The sequence below is a fragment of the Lagopus leucura genome, unplaced genomic scaffold, assembly GCF_019238085.1.
Source record: "Lagopus leucura isolate 7727_CA_CO unplaced genomic scaffold, USGS_WTPT01 Super-Scaffold_100004, whole genome shotgun sequence".
NCBI classification, from domain to species: domain Eukaryota; kingdom Metazoa; phylum Chordata; class Aves; order Galliformes; family Phasianidae; genus Lagopus; species Lagopus leucura.
The window spans coordinates 2,695,020-2,712,863 of NW_024962264.1; positions in this window are offsets into that span (position 1 = coordinate 2,695,020).

Below are 17,844 nucleotides of genomic sequence, written 5' to 3' on the forward strand. Positions count from 1 at the left end.
TTATTTTTAAGTTACTCCAGTAACAAAAGCAATATGGAAAAAGCTCTTATGCACACTGATAAAAAGCTACCATGGCTATTGATTGGTTAATTTCCAGAATTTTATAGGGTCCTTTTACAAAACAATCCTGTCAAGCCTTTCTGTTAATTTAATTATAAATGCATCTACTGGAATAATATATAGCGCTGTTTTCAACCCAGTGTTTATTCTGTTCAAATTGCAATTAGTATCAAGGTAACAAGCAGCACTGTCAAATCCCAAAGGTAAATACTCTGTACTGTACAGATAAATGTACTGAAGATGACAGTCAAATTTTATTGAAGCAGGGAAAAAAACACCCCTTGCATTCTCCTGACAAACAATTTTGACAGAATAAGAAAAATTTCTTCTAAAAAGCTTTGCAAAAATATAGATACATAAATTAAAGAGAAATACACCATCTCAACAAAGAGAAAAATATCCATGGTATCCTACTTCTATCCCTAAAGCCCTTATAGTCTAAACTTAGCAGAGAAATCAGCATGTACTATACAACTGTAGAAAAGATTACTATGATTCATAAACATGAAATACATCACAATAAACTCAATAGGCTTTTTTTTCAGAGTTTCTGTAATAAGTTGTTATGAACAATGATAGAGAGGTGATTAGAGACAGTAGATTTGTCTTAAATTTGAATTATCATATACTTGATTTATGTTGCTCAAGTGGCTTCTAACATTTATCAGGTTATAGCTTGTTTGCTTGATGGAATATAAACAAACTCCTGATCCCAAAACTTCAAAAATACTGTGCGCCATGTGGTGACCTAGATAACATCAGGCTGTAGTTCAAATGCAAATCTGAATTGTTCACTTGGGGTGATTTGAAGTGGATTAACTTCTCTAAGTGTAATAATTACTCTGTTATTTACACACCACAGAATGTGCCAGTGCAAGCTAGGGATGGTGACTTGATGTAGTTGGAGTGAAGGGAGCAAGGATTTCATAGGTAAGGAAGCATTTTCATTTTATGTATATATAAAATGATTAAAACAAGAATTTTCCACATATTAAGGCATCCTCAGGACCAAAGCCAACAAATAAATCATCTAGCTATTTGATCATGTCTTCACTGTATTTCTTAAGTGCCTTATTCCTACACGCAACTTAAAAGAAGGAAAAATAGGAATTTATGACCCTTTACATATGACTGATAACATGTTTACCAAAATCATTCAGAAATATTTGCATAATAGTAAGATTTTGCTGTAAGGAAAGTATAAAAAACACTGCAGCAAACAATGCAGCTCAAGTCTAATTAGGTAGAAGGCAAGCAGAAATGTCAATGAAGAGTTTTGTTTCTTTTTTGAGCAGGTTATTTTGCTGCCTATACTTCTATATTTTTCTGTTTATAGTTGGATTTCCTGGATCAATGTTTATTCTGCTCTGGGCTGTTTATGACACTGCTTTACAAGAATTTAAAAACATCTCATTTATAATAGAATATAAAAGAATACATAAAAATGATCATGTATCTTGGGGTGGGGTTTTCTATTTAAAATAAAAGCCTGCAAACAATAATAAAATCTAAAGCAACATTAAGAAAATGTCTCTTAAATATCATGTTCTACATTGCTGGAGCTCAGCTACATAATTTGGTTATGACTGCAGGATAGAGTTTCACAGAGTTTCAGCTGCAAAACTGATTCTTAGTCATGCAAAGGACTAATGCTACTCCCTCAAGAACAAAAGGAACAGGCTCATTTTAGTCCTCTATTAACTGTATTAGAGAATTTTATGTGGATTTTAAGTTTTATGCAAGCAAGCTCAATGAAACCTTCCCAAATTAATTACTACAGTTTTGTTAGAAGAGGACAGAAATTTGCCCTATGAGTGGCTTCCACAATATCAATATGAGATACAGCACATAACTATCCAGTCAATCACATATCTTGTTACTAAAACATGCCCTTTTATAAGTCCTTATTGATTTATTTACTTTTTGATTAGGAAGATGAAAAATGGATTACAGAGCATGAGTTTAATAAGGACTAAAAGGAAGTTTTCCAGCCCTAGGATAATTTCATTCTTATCTTTGTTATCTACTGCTTGCTATTTTGCTTTAGTAATTCCATATTTTATATTCACTTAATACCTTTGTTGTATATCTCTAGAAGACAATCACAACTAAATCACCAAAGAAAGAAGAAAACAATACATTCACCTCCCTCACATAATAATTATACCAAACCAAAACAAACAATTGAAAAATAAATACAACACAGCATACTATTCGGGCCACCTTTCAGGATACAAAAGACTCTATAGGACTGGAAGTATGAAACAACTTAAAATAATACCAGGAAGCCTATTTTCTATGGTAAAAAAAAAAAAAAAAAATCCTACCAGACATAAAGAGTTTGTAAAAAAATATTATCTTGGTCTTTGAAATTAAAGTTTTGTACATCCGAGCAATACTCGACATTAGTATTGCACTACACAAAACAGCCTTTGAAAGCAAAAGTAAATACAACAAGTTCTTGTTTTAACTGTGTCATTAGTCTGGAAAATATAAAGTGAAGATTATGCAGAAAATGAGTACTTGCTGTAGCCTGATGTTGCACAGAAGCAAGAGGTGAATAACTCTTACTGTTTCTTATCAATAAACATAAGCCCCTCACATGTAAAAAGATAATGTAAGTCTTCAATTTAAATAAAATTTTACTTAAATCAAACCCGTTCTAACACCAAACAGTTGTAGATCTCCAGTAGAAATACTCAAGTGTTTGCAATAAGCCACATGAGAAGGCCTCCACTCCAACTATTGATCATAGTAGTTTTGTTTAATCATAATACTGAGCTGAATATATTTATTCTTAATATGAATGTGAAAGCATTTAGTGAATTTAACAAAGCAGCAAACAACTCCTTTGCTTCCATCATTCTAGAGCAATAAAATTACAAATGATTTCAGATTTCTGAAAGATACCTTTCAATAAACTCGATCCACAAAGAGGACTACATAAAACTCAAAGCCACATGACAATGGGAATGCTTTAGAAAGTCCAAACATTACCTGCACTAACGGACACTAGATGGAAGAAGTTTAACCATGTCTTGGAAATGAGAGAAATATCTCAGAACAAGACAGGAAGCTAGCCAATAGCCAAGCCAAAAAGCTCTTTTTTATAAAGGTATGGTAGACTCAGCTTTTGCAAGAAAAGGACATAGCTGCAGTAGGGAAAGACTTGCAAATAAAGTGGTATACAATTACTTGAATAATTATTTTGTACCATGAGCACTTATTTTTTGTAAATGGAGTCAGTTCTTCCTTACTAGCAGATATACTTTCCTAACAGGAAGGAGCAAACGTTTGTCTGCTAGCCCGTTTGAACTCTGAAACGGGTACTTGCTTTTAAGATAACAGACAAGTTTAATCCTGCCTAGTTTAAAATGTCTTTGGAATCTCTACTGAGTCTCACTAGCAGGTGGTTTAGATGGAGCGGAGACCTGCCATTATTACTTCATAAAAAGCTACCAAAAAGAAATTCTTTTTTTTTTTTTTTTTTTCCTTAAAGATCTGAGGTCATTGTGACTTAGTATGGTGTTTAAATTCAAAGGTAGTTTAGTAAATCAGTGATGAATTTTAGAAGTTCTCACATAGTAAACATTATCACCTTAATGTAAGTCATAACACTGTATCAACCTACTTAATGAGAGTATGCTTGGAAACCCTTTATATTCTCTGGCAACATGAAAGAGGTTAAAAAGGTTAGAACCATCTACCTTCTAACTGATTAGAAGCAGAAATATTAGATACTGAGAAAAAGTAAATTCCAGTCAATTCATGTTAGAAATTTAGAAGTGGGGTAATCCTGACAAGTTGATTTCCAGAATATACTAAAATGTTTAGATAATTATTATGAATACAATTGCATTTACAATTTTACATTTACTCTGTAAATTACAAGACATAATTGAGACCTAATCTCAATCAAGCTATCTTTCAGCATGCCCTCTCTCTCAAAGTGTGGGTGGTCTCCTTCACCAGCACTGCTGGTTGTTTCCTTGAGACACTGGAAAACACTTGTGCAGAACATAAAAAACTTCCATTGAACCTTCCCTGCACAAGAAACCTTCCCAGCAAAAAAAACCTATGCAGTACTCACTTTATAGACTAATTCAATGTGATTTCTATGACAAATCACAAATATTAGGTCCCCAAATTATACCTTTTACTGTTCTACTATCTCTAACAATAGTTTCTAGCACTGAATGAATTCTTGTTTTCAGTTTTCTCTGGAGAAAATTATCAAGAGGTGGCAACTACACTTCACGCTCTTCAGTATCCCTTAAGCATAACTCTCAGTCCATTTCTAACTCAGCTTTAGCCTTTCAACTCCCTGGTCACTTTGCAGTCTAACACACACTTATTTTTTCTTTTTTCTCCAATAGACAAGACATTTATCTTTGGGAAAATGCCTGGTGGAAAAAGCATCCTTACATTATGAATTCTAGCCATATAAAACACAAAGAAGAATTACTGATTGACTCAGGTAAGCAGTAGGTGAAAAGATTTACAAAGAACTGTGTCAACAACCTTTCCATATTATCTTATCTCAGTTCAAAAAAAACAGTGCTGTTTGGTTGAATTTCCAATAGAGTAACGTTAGAAAACAGGCGACAAAAGAAAATGATATAAACGTTTCAGAAGTTTAGTAGCAGGTATAGTATTTGATAGTTACTTGACTTTCTTGGTCTGCCATCTACTTCTACCTCATCTAAATTTAAGTGATGATTGATTTCAAAAAAGGTAAGCAAAGAAAAAATGATGAAATATTTTCCCTACTGTCTTCCAGTATGTCATTCTTCTCAACAAGCAATCCAGTACAAACAACTGTTGTTACAAGACACCATTAATACTCCCTTGTATAATCTGGAAATGATGATCATATGAGATGAGACTCAATAAGCACCATCTGTGTTATAAGTTGAACAGAAATGAGAAAGTTTATGTACAAGTCAGATTGCTGCACAGATACAAAATTGTGTTTGAAGTAGTAAATCCTACTTGGAGCCATGATGTAGCACAACAGAGTATGGAAAAACACACACACAAAAAAAAATAAATAGATTGGAATTCTCTGTATGTTTAACAAGTCTGGATCTCCAAAATCATTAACCTGAATAGTGATGTTTACTTAGAGGATACAGATCGGTTTCTCAAAAGTACTACCTAACACATAGCAAGCCACCTGAATATGTTAAAATCTCAGCTTGAGGACTAGCAATCTCTAACGGAAAGGTCAGTTTACAAATGATTTTTTTCCCCCTTATATACCAATAATGAATGAGCAAATTGTATTTCACGATTGTAGCTCAACTGGAACATGGAAATTAATTGTGCCAATCAGTCAGCAAGTAGTAACCTGTCACAAATGCCTGCACATATTAACTATGAAATGAGTCAAAAGAACAAATATTCAGTAGGAAAACCTTAGTGCATTGCAGATAGTTATATCTGCTTCCAGCAGCAGTCAGAGCACAGCTGCATTTGCTGTGCAAAACAGAGATGCAAGTCCAAAGCCAAAGTGGAATTAATTAAGCAAGGGTTGTACGATCACCACAGGCTTATCCCAGCTTCACAAATGAGATGAAGCCTTCAATTCCTCCTGCTCACTGGCCAAAATAGATGTTCCTCAGCAGGCTGTGCTTGGAAAGATAGCTACGAAGGCATGTTATTTGGGTAACCTCTTACAATTAAACCACGGATTAATCTGCTTGTTAACTTTTGCCATCGAGAACAAACATTTTAAAATCCCACGTATATTATTGCTGCCCACTGTTACCAGCTACAATAACTAACTCTCTGGAAAAAATGTAAAAGTAGTCCTTTGTTTGAATTGACTATAAGGAATAGAATGGCTAGTGCAGCAGAACTTAAAAATTGGAAAATAGTTTTAGAGGAGGTAACTGAAGAAAAACTAGTCTTTACTTTTCTGTGACTCTTTTTTTTTTTTTTTTTTTTTTTTTTTTACTAAGAGAGGAGTATTTTGAAAAAGTTGTAATTTATATGCATTTTATTACATATGGTTACATGTAAATTATGTGTATCTTGTACATAAAATACTACTTTTCTGAAAGAATGGTCAGGCACTGGAATGGGCCGCCCAGGGAGGTGGTGGAGTCAGCCACCCTAGAGGTGTTCAAGGAACGTTTGGGTTTTGTGTTCAGGGATATGGTTTAGTGAGAACTATTGGCGATAGGTGGATAGTTGGACTGGATAATCTTGTAGGTCTCTTCCAACCTTGGTGTTTCTGTGATTCTGTGAAGTCATTTTTGTCTTAAAGATGTTCTAGCAAACTAACACCTCTCATATAAGCTCTGAATTCTGTATTGCTGTTAATGGAGCAGCTCACCATATGTACCATTACTGCTGTGAGAAGGGTGGGTTCAGAAGAACCACCAGAAATAAATTCCTACTATCTTGAATATTACAGACGCATTACATGAAATTAGCAGAAGAATAAATCCTTCTTGGAAAGGGGACAGGGAAAGAGAATGCAGACACCATGGGAAACACAAGTAGATAGGCTGAGGTTAAAGGCAGTCTACTCAATGACTGATGAATGGCAGCAAACATCTCTAAGCATAAAAAAAGTTTAGGACAGGCCTCAGGTAAGGGAGAGATCCATTTGAGCCAAGGATAATTCATCCTGTTAAATAACTATTATTTTGCTGCTTGTTTTTTTTTTATTTTTTCTACTCATAATCTATCTTCCAGTCACATAGCCAAGACTATTATCATGATTTGTTTATTCACTTCTTTTTTGCTAACTCTGAACAATAGATTGAACTTCAACAAACGCTGTGTAGTCTAAATCCAGAAGAACTTGGACAAAAACTTACCTACCTGGATAGTAAAAGGGAAGGCATTAAAAGTGTGAACAGTACAAATGGTGTAAGTAAGAAGAGGAATTTCATCAAGACATGTGGGACACAATGCCAAGTCATAGCAATCATTTCTGTAGGTAGGAAACATCTTTAACAAGGAAGCACAATAAATACTTTTACAAAAGGCCATCAGAAATCTATTAAAAAGAAGCAACTAACAAGGTGCAGTAAGTTATAAGATAAAAAGTCTGAAAGTTGAACTTTCTTTCTTTTATAGATTGATTTGAATGCTACAGTACCCCTGAAGAAGAAAAACAACAACAGAAAAAACACTTCTGTGATAACGATCTCATCTGGTTTCACAAGCATGGCTTTCTTCTGTGTTATAACACAGCATGGAATACATGAAATGCTTTGAGAGCAATCTGGTCTTATTCAAGTCAGGGGAAAATTTGAAAATATCTTTATTGGAGCCAAGATGAAAGCCTAAGTGCAGTTCCACCAATTTCAACAGGACCACTAATTGTCTGAAGCTATGCATGAGCATGAATCTTCAAAGAAGCAGGGCTTCGAAAAATTTGCTTCTGTGTATTTATTAGTTAAGAAGACAACAATGTTTTGAAGTGGGCTGCGATGCTGACAGGTGTTTGGAATGAAATTAAGAGCACTATTTCACTCTTGCTGAACATCACGTATGTGCAGTTTAACTGAAACGAGCCTTTTGGAACAGCAGGTATTGTTCCTCCTACTGTGAAGCAAATTAGACAACTAAAAGAAATGGCAGCATCCTGCAATAGAAACAGAGAACAATGAATGCTTGGGCTTTGTAACCTGGAACCTGAATGTGCAGAGAACCACCTCTCAAGATGAGGCTCTTACGCTTTCCAAACCTGTAGTACTCAAGGTTCTCAATTTTATAGAATGGAATTCTCTAGCCTGTGAGAAGTTTCAGAAGATTTTTCTCCACAGCATGAGATTTCCTCAAGCATTCACATCCTTCTCAGCTTGAAAAAGACAACTTAATTCCCTCTTTGCGCTGTTTATGAAGTCAAAGGCAGCATGGGAAGGCCCCACAGCCAAAATAGCAGGAATTTGAATATTCAGAAATGCAACCAGTTCTAAAATTCCCAAGGTTTTCTTTCAGAAATCTTGTGCCAGATTCACATGATTTATTTGAGAAGTGAGATTTGCTGAAGTCATAACACTTGAAAAAAAAAAAGATAACAAGAAAGAAACTACTGGATGTTATCACCTTGGTAAGAACTAGGTGATAAAGAAAACAATTATTTGTCATATACTAAGACCAAAATTTAATGTAGTTCAGGCTTAGGTCATATAAAATAAAAAGGCTCTTTTCTTATGTTGTCCCATAATTAGGCTGATGTTAGTGACACAACAGAGGAGACTGAACATACGCATCAGTGTTCTGTTACATTTTATTGCCATTCGACATAGGGCAGCAGAGGGGCAGTTCTGACACATTGGAAGCTGATGTGGAAGTCAATGTGAAGCAAAGGTGTGGAATTGAATTCCCCCATGGGAAAATAATGGCACCGATTGACACTGTTGAACATTGATGGAAATCAGACAGAGGATGTGAGCACAGTGAGTTGATGGGTGGGGCATTTCAGCAGTGGTGACAATGACAGCGGGTCACCTCCACTGGTGCAGGTTTTGGCGTTTTTTATTTACTAGTGGCACACTGCTTGTGAAATTACACAGCTAATGGTGGTGTCTACGTTGACAAATAGAGTTTCACAGCTGAGAATTTGCTCTCTCCAATAGCGTTATTGTGTTCTTTGTATCAGTTGTAATTTCCATGGAAATAAATAGAAGACATTATTTTCAGAGAGGCCTACATATTTCTTTTCCCTCCTTTAGATGGCCATTACTATCTTTAATCTCTTAGTTTTCATTTTTTTTTCCTCGTTAAATGCAGTGTCATTGCAGGCTAAGATTGTAGAAAAGTAACCATTTATTCACATTGTTTTTGTTCCTTTTCCGTTTTTCTTTTGTAGGGTTAGAAGAAATACAGGAAAATATTTCTTTATTACAGTCTATCCCATTCTATCTTTCTTTTCATTTATTTATCAATAACACCTTTTCCCTCCCCACTCTCTCCTCCTGCCCTCCTCACCCTTCCCCTCATCATCCCCCCAGAAAACCCTAAAAGATAAACATGAGCACCTTAGGCACAGGTGTAGATCTGTATCTACCAGCACGGCTACACGGGTAGCATAAAATCACCCCCAATGCAAAAAAATAACATAACAGTTCTTTTAACTAAAACAATCTGGTTTACAACTGTTAGCCTACAACTTCAACCCAATCTCTAATGAATATTATTTGAAACGCACTGACTTCCTCTATTGCTTCACTATAATTTATACTATGATTAGTTAAATTAAGTATCAGGTATACCAATATCTTAAATTGATACACACCATAAATACTTTTTTATAATAAAAGCAGACTCTTAACCCATCATTTAAATTACTGCAATTAAACATCTCGCATTAGATATTTCTTTTTTTTTTTTTTTTTTTTTTTTAAGAAAAAGGAGAAAGAAATAGTAAAATACATTTTTTTTATGTAGCTATTATTCAAGCATCTACAACTATTTCTTTGTTTAGACTGTTAAATTCAAATCTCAGAACTTAAATGCAAACCTAATATTCAGTCCATAACGTTCAGACAGGTAAAGTTTGTCTGGAAAAATTCCTTAATGAAATACATGGCAATGCGATCTACTCTTTCAATTTTCTGCTGCCTAAAGGGCAGTAGGAAAATAAGCAAAGTTTACCACATGTAAATATTCCCAAGTCTTACATTTCTAATTATTTCCTGAGAAGTAAAATCAATTGGGTTTTCATGATTAAAAGTTCAGTTTTCTAATAAAACTTTTTGACATTGTATAAACAGTGTTTCATTCTTTTAAGTGTTTTTACCTCCCTACATAGAAGGACATTTGAAGGACTGACTTCAATAATGGATAAGAAAATTAATGAAAACAGCATAGTTTAAATGAGCTTTGCAGAATACTTATGATAAATGAATCTCATTTTTGTAGCGATGAACACCTGAGACACCATTTGGATACTAAGATATAGTTGCTGGACAGCTGGATATATTTCATTATTTATGTAGTTGAACAAAACAATCAGAATTTCACGTCAGGAAAAAAAGACACTGGCTGAGCTGTTAAAGAATTAGATATTAATTGATATCTAATAATGAAGATTATTTCTATAGTCTATACATACTAGCAGTTACATTTACGATCTAGTGTGAAATTCAGGCTTGAGATATGGAAGCAAATAGCTCACCAAGTGGACTTGCATCCAAGCCCATTGAAAGCAGGTATAAACTGGAACTTGCTTCACTGCTTCATCTCACCATTTACCCTAACTAGAACATCTGCCTTGATTTGTACTTGATATTTTCCCCTTACGGGTTCCCAAGGATGAGGAAAATTTAAAGCACATCCTCCTATCCTAATACAAGATCAGGTCAGGAAAAGCCAGGGTCAGAAAACATCCTAACATTCTCTATGTTTTTCCAGCTAAATATTAGTGCTTGTGAAACACTGCATGAAGACTGTCTGCTGGTGGACTGCATTACTGTTAGCCGCTAAAATAACGTTATAAAGGTGTTCAGTGTTTCGGTTTTCAGAGCTCTAGTGTTCATCTCAACTATTTTCATGGTCAGAAATAAGTGAAGCGGTCCAGGATTTTCTTTGAGGAAGTTGATAGAAGCAGTGAATGACATGATTGCCTTGGTCTCCTGTGCTCTCTGAGATACCCAGTTTTAACAGCTCCTCGTGACAGGCAATAGGTAGGTTGACTTCTACTCTATCAAGTGATAGTACTCTACTGACTATTTTAGCCTAGAACATTTTTGCATTTGTACTTCGATTTTCTTACAGGGAAAACAGTGTGCAAATAGATAAATAGCAAAAGAGCATTAGATAATAGATTTAGAAGTCTTATAAACAAGGATTTTATCCCTTTAGAATGGAGAATTAATTTACTAGCTGGAAGGCACATGTTTTGTTATTCAGTGAAGTTGAGCATATGAGAAATAAATAACTTCCTCTAAAATAGAAAGTTTCCTCTATCTTTTCATGACTACAGATGTGCGTATACATACAAATACACACGGATTTCTGCACACTAATGCTGGGGACTGGGTTGTGACAAGGAGGAAATGTTATTTTCAAGGTCCAAAAGAAAATAAAAAAGAACAGATGACAGCATGGATACTGAAGTCATAGTGTATCAGAAATGAAATTGAACTCTGTACACAAGCTTTGGAAAATGCAATTGCAGTACTATGATTTGTACAGCTACTGGAACTACTGTTTTAGATAAAAAGCATCTCTATGATACCGGAAAATGCAAACTATAACTATGTGCTTTCACAAATCCTTCTCTTGAGGCATAGGTAACAAAACAAGCAACATTTTTATGTGAACGTGTGAACACTTGTACATAAAGTATTTGCACATATATTAGGGATACACATATATTCCTTTCATGTTCATTCAAAAATAAATATTGCATACTGCTCATAAAGAGCAAAAAATAAGCAAACACTTGACAAATACTACCTAACAGATAGAAAACAAAAATACTCACAAATATTCCAAGAATAGAGCATAGTAGTTTAAAGAACATATTCTAGTATTTTAAGTGTTTGTTTCATTGCATGTTTCTTCAAAGCAATATCACTGAGGATTTTTTTTTTTTTTTTCAAAACTAAATACATTACATTTTCTAGTAGCTCTAAGTACTACATTCAGTTTGCAATTTACTTCAGCAGCCAAATAAATTTTTTTGATGGCTCACAGAAATCTCTAGGCTAAGAATCAGTAGGCAACCTGGAGTATAGCATAAAGTCAGACTTTTGTATATTAAGAAACAGACCTTTACAAGGAACCTAATTACATTACACACAGCACAGAGGAACTAAATGGTCTGGAAAATGAGAAATCTTCAAAAATGTTGAGTTTTACCTGTACCACATGTGAGAGCACAGGTGCTATTTAACAATGCAACTTACTTCATTATCATGATCCATAAGAAACATTCATTACCCAAAATGTTTTTTTCCTTTTAACTCCTTGAAACAGGGTTCATAAAAGCTGCATGTCCAAGGAAAAACCCGAGACAGTTTTTCTGAATGTTTTTAAACTGCATTCAGAACTATTGCCACCTTTTTTCTCCCTCCAAATCATATGAAATGGTGATAAAAACTTGATTTTACATAAAAAACAATAATTATAACAAGAATATAGGGGAGATAGCCACCAAGTTAACATAGAAATTCATTGATAGTTCATATAATTTCATTCCAGCCTCCAAGGGCATTGATGGTTTAAGGGCTGGTTTGGCCCCGTTCTACAGCCAGTAGGGCAGAGGAACCCATGGATCCACGCCCTGGAAAAAGGAAACAGAGAGTTGGGCCCAAAGACAAAACAGCGGCAAAACTACCTGAAGAGAAACAAACCGATTTACTAAATAAGATATTAGAATGCAAGATACAGTATAATATAATTAGAATTGGAGCTTATAAATCAAATATAACGACAGAGTATCATAGAATCATAGAATCACCAAGGTTGGAAAAGACCTAAAAGATCATCCAGTCCAACCGTTCACCTATTCCCAATAGCTCCCACTAAACCATGACCCTCAACGCAACATCCAGCATTCAGCATCCAACATTTCAGGGTACCTGAAAACTGAAGGCCTTAGTCTAAAGCTGACACAAGACATGCAGTTGGGGTGAGCAGAAGGGAAGAGATCAAGGTCCCATGACTTTGCTCAGGATTTTATCTCCTCTCTGAACGCTAAGACCTCTGATGTATGTAGTTCCTCCCCTTTGAGACAGGTACCCAGAATTGAAACATGAACACTTAAACTCCCAGTACGCTACATGATGTTGTGATATGAAATAATGAATAATAGTCTAGAATAAGGAAATTAAACTTAGCTCACAACTAGTGCAAATTACCAGAAAAAAAGTGTTAGATTAGATGCCTTTCAAAATTTAATCAGTTTTATGGAAATTATAGTGCAAAGTGTACTTTGCAGAAGAGTATCTGACCTTTTATTTCTGTCTAAATTTTAACGGAATATTTGAATCAGTTGAAAAAGAACAATAGTCATTTCTGGTGCACATAAAATTAGCCAAATACTTCAGAAATTCCTTCTTAAAAAAAAAATTGAAGAGTTTTTCATACAGTAATTTGTTATCTGAAGAAAAAAATTACAACAGAAGATACATTCACTGCTGGTTATTAGTGCCTGTAGTTTTTTTCAGCTCAAGACAAACAGATGCTATTGCTACAAAAAAAGGATTACACACTATATTGAAAATAGAACAATCATTAAAATTGTTTATCTGTACCACAGACTATTAGCTTCTGTTATCATCCACCAGGAAACGTCTAGCACTGAGCAAAAATAAACAAAGATTCATCTGAAAAGAAGTGAACTCAAAACCAAGAACCATTATAAATATCAATAATGCTACACTACAAAGTTCCCAAAACACATCACTTAAAAAAAACAAAAACAACAAAAAAAAAAAAAAAACCAGTTAAAACTTCTTTTCTTATGAAAAAGCAATATGAACTATTATACGATAAATAAGCGTACAGAGGTGTAAAATCAACTGGCACAGAGAGTTCCAGACTAAGTAGGATTATGGAACAATGGAAAGAAAATAAATTGAAAACACTTACCAATGTGGGAGGCTTGCAATATCACCCACGAAGAATAATCTCCAGGAAGAAACCCTTGCTCAGGGACAGTCAGCACTTAAATGGGATCTGGGAGAGGTGGAGCCAGACTCCACCCCTTCCAATAGCACAGGTGAATTGCCTTCACCTGTGTTACCATAGCTATTACTCATTGCTCACCTCAGATGGTCAATCAGAGGTTCAAGCCATGATTCAGCAGTTCTCATACAACTATTTTGATTTTAACATTAAATTCAAAAAAAATCTGAAGCCAGGTAATCTAGTCTCTGTCACAGAATCAGAACAGTGCCAGTGCTGGAGTGGCACCTGGGGTCCTACCTAGGACATGGTCTTGCTCTAGATGCTACTTCTGGTGATTCTAGACCAAGGCTGAGCACTTAAAGAACATGCTTTCTGCTTGTTTTGTTCCTTTTTCATCAGTACACTTCAGTAAAAAAGATTTGTTCTGAAAATATATACGTATTTTTCAAGATATTCGACTTGTATTTGAGGAACTAATGGCCCTACAAGTCTGCTCATGGCTAGAGTTATTTATTATTATTATTATTATTATTATTATTATTTTACAGTCTGCGTTTAAAGCTTGTTCTGAACCTTGTAATGAGATTTCAGTTCTTACAAGCATTTTAATAAATATGGGTAAGCAAGGGAGCAAATGTGATGCCTTAATGAGAATGTTTGCCATCATAGCAATTAATACCAATAATGGATTATACCACCAACTGTTACTGGATTGGATCTGAAGTCTTGACTGTGTGAATAAAATAATAATCATAACTGATGGTATGACAGATCATGTAGATTTTTCATACAGTTTCTAAATAACATATAATTAATGCATTTTAGAGCTCAAAATTTTAGATGAAGCTAAAAAATATCTAGACATAACAGAGCAGTTTGAGGTTATAATTCTGGTACAAAAAAATGGAAAAGCCAAATTACTACTGTAAACTGGACAACAGTTGTAGCACTTCATGAAAAGCATACAACCATGTTATTCTATAATTCTCTTGAAAACAAGTATTCTAACTTAAATACTCACTTTCAGCAGTCATGCACACAAAGAGAAAGGAAATAAGATGATATCTTTTCCTTTTATCCAGGAAAAAATGGTCACTGACAGAAATTGTCAGTGTTACCTTTTGCCATAGACATACTTCTCCTTAATGGGTCGTTTTCTGTCCTTTAAAGGGAAAGGAGGCAAAAAGGGAGGTAGAACTGATTGAGTTCTGAACCCATTAGGCAAGCAAGCATAGCAGAGCTCTATCAGTATAATATGACAAATATTTGCATAAGCTTTTGTAAGGTTTTTTCATCCTTGAAGCTCATGAAAAAACTCAGAATAGGTTATCAAAAAAAACAAAAAACAAAAAACAAAGCTAGACTCTTCTATTTTCTAAAATATATTTCTTAAAAATCTTTCTAAAATTTTGCATTTCTTTCCACAGCCGCATGCAAATTTACTATGCAGCACAGAGCAATTTATCATGAGCAATGTAAGCCTGTAAGAACAGATGATGACCAACCTTTGCAAAACCTGTAAATAGTCACAGCACATATTTCTATGGAAACTGGAAAAGATTTCCTGGCACACAGGCCTGTTTCTAGTTACTGATTGTTTAACAAACTTCAGCTTAAAAAAAAACTATTTTCTTTTTACACATAATGTTTTACCATTGATCATAGCCTCTATTTTCAAAGTGTGATAATTATTTAAATCATAAAAAATAATTAAATAAGCACACCTGTAACAGCAAACAGAGAAAGAAGTAAACATCATGCCTCTAAAAGGAAATTCAACAAGAAGCATCACAACAATTCCGAAAGTTGTGTTGATTTAACTTTGTTATATTTCAAAACAAAATTTTAAATTGAATATCCAGACTTCTTCTCCTCTTATAACACTGAGATGGGGCGAGGTACAAGATTGATACAAATTTTGCTTGTTGTTAGAATTTTACTACTTTTGGAACGGCATAAAGATTTTCCTTTAGTATTCCGCAAGCATGCTTTTGTTTTATGTTTGCCTTTCTTCTTCTGTGACTGAAGTTTTCAGACAGAGTGAAAAATTAAACACTGGAAATTTATCTTGTGGTGCATTTTGAAGATTGATGAAACCCTATCCACCTTGAATGACATACTGAATACATGGAACTGCAGATGTGGGAGCTATGAAGTCAAACAGCTAAGTTATTTGTGATTTATAAGCTCGAGAAGGCCTTACATCAAAACAGCAGGAAAGGCTATCATATGGTCTAGAATGAATCCTGCTTCTTAGCAAACAGGAAAATGCCCCTAAGAGCTAAAGTTGATTTAAAGGACGTAATCTTCCTGCAGGTAAAAGCATCCCCCTATTGCTACTTATTCTAAATGAGGCCTTCAGTTTTCTTCCTAGCACCAAGTATTTCTTGGCTTCTGATGGATTTATTGCTCTCCTGCCTGTTTCCAGCAAACACTTCTCTTCCCCAAAGATGAGATTAGTCGCCTTAGACTTTTAAAGGTGTAGTATTCCATAATGTTGAAATCTTAAGTGACATGCTGGCAAATTACAGTAGGTACAGCTTGTCGTGATCTGAGCTTCAATTACAGCTTGTGTTTAGGCAGCTGCCCAAAAAGCTGACCTTGAGATAAAGAATTTCACTCATTACTCTATCTACGTGGACTCATGCAGCTATATGTCTACGTCTATTCTCCATTTTATCATAAATCTCTAAACACAGTTGACATCCTGTCAAGTGATGTGAAACAATGCCACAGCAACACCGCATTGGCTAGTACAAAGTTCTTCATGACACCAAAATGGGAAAAGACTTCTTCATTTTCCTTCTCCTGCTTTGTGTCCCACATCTTACTAAATGCACACATACACACCCTGTCCAGTTTGTAGTTGTTGTTATTTCAAAGAAAGGCGAATTTACCACCACTTGTGTGCACAGACACACTCCTTGAATCCCTGTAGTTCCACAGGGATAACTTCCCATGTCTATACTCCAGTTGTTGTGAAAGACTGCACTGATGTAGCTGAAGCACTCAAGTTTTGGTTGGACAACACTAGAGCAGAGTGACAAAGAACAAGTACAGAGGAAGCCTCTTTTTCTTCACCTGTCTAAAGCTATTCTGTACTTATTACAGTAGTATTTTCTGTAAAATTGAATCATGGAATCACCAAGCTTAGAAAAGACTTGCAAAATCATCCAGTCCAACTATCAACGTGTCACCAGTATTTCTCCACTAAATCGTATCCTTTAGTACAACACCTAAATGTTTCTTGGACGGAATGAGTTGCTTCTAGGATTTGTGAAGTATCTTGGCCTGTTACAACAGCTAGTGCTAAAAACAATAGCCAGCTGCAAAAGCAAACTAACAAACAAAAACCCTATAAAAACAACCCTCAAACAAAAATATAAAGGAAACTATACAACGGCTCAGCTCATATAACTAACACTATTTGTGTAACATTTTCCTGTACTGCCTCAGGTGTTTTAAAGGAGTCTCCTATCTCAGGGCATTCTCAGATAAATTAATAAAGAGGGACTGATGCTAGGCAAGAATGAAGACAGGAAACCATTGCAACAAAGTACATGCACACAAAAACATGGAACAAGGTATGTGCAGTTGCCACTATGCTGATAAGTATCTTATTTTCCTACAGCTTTTCAGCATTACTTCCAACTCCTTTTTTTCCAGTTACTTTTCTGGGGCTTTCTGGGGTTGGGTTTCTTGTTATCAGGCTTGGTGTGTTTTCTGGGGGCAGGCAGTAGCGTACCTTACCTCACGATCTGATGTTTGAGACAATTTTTCACATGATTCTACCATAAGGTTCTATTTAACAAGGTTATGATTATGTTGCCTGGGAGATTTAGAGAAGTCACAGATCCTTATTTAACTTTTCAGCTGTCATACTCAGTACAAAAACTGATTTGATAAAGACTCCAGGGAAAGCCTAAAGCTGTGTTACCTCCCGAGAGCACAGAAGCTAAGACTACTATAAACACTTGAACAGAGTCCCAACAACTTAAAAAGAGGTCACTGCCACAGATAAAAAGGTTGCCAGTATGAATGTTACTGTGATGGCAATTCCCAGAGAAAATGTTATTAATCATAAGCGAACAAGTTACTGTGCTGCTAATTTTAACTGAGTGAAGAATTGTGCAAAATTTTTCTTAAGATTTTTGGCTTTGTCTCACACCATAATTAGTGATT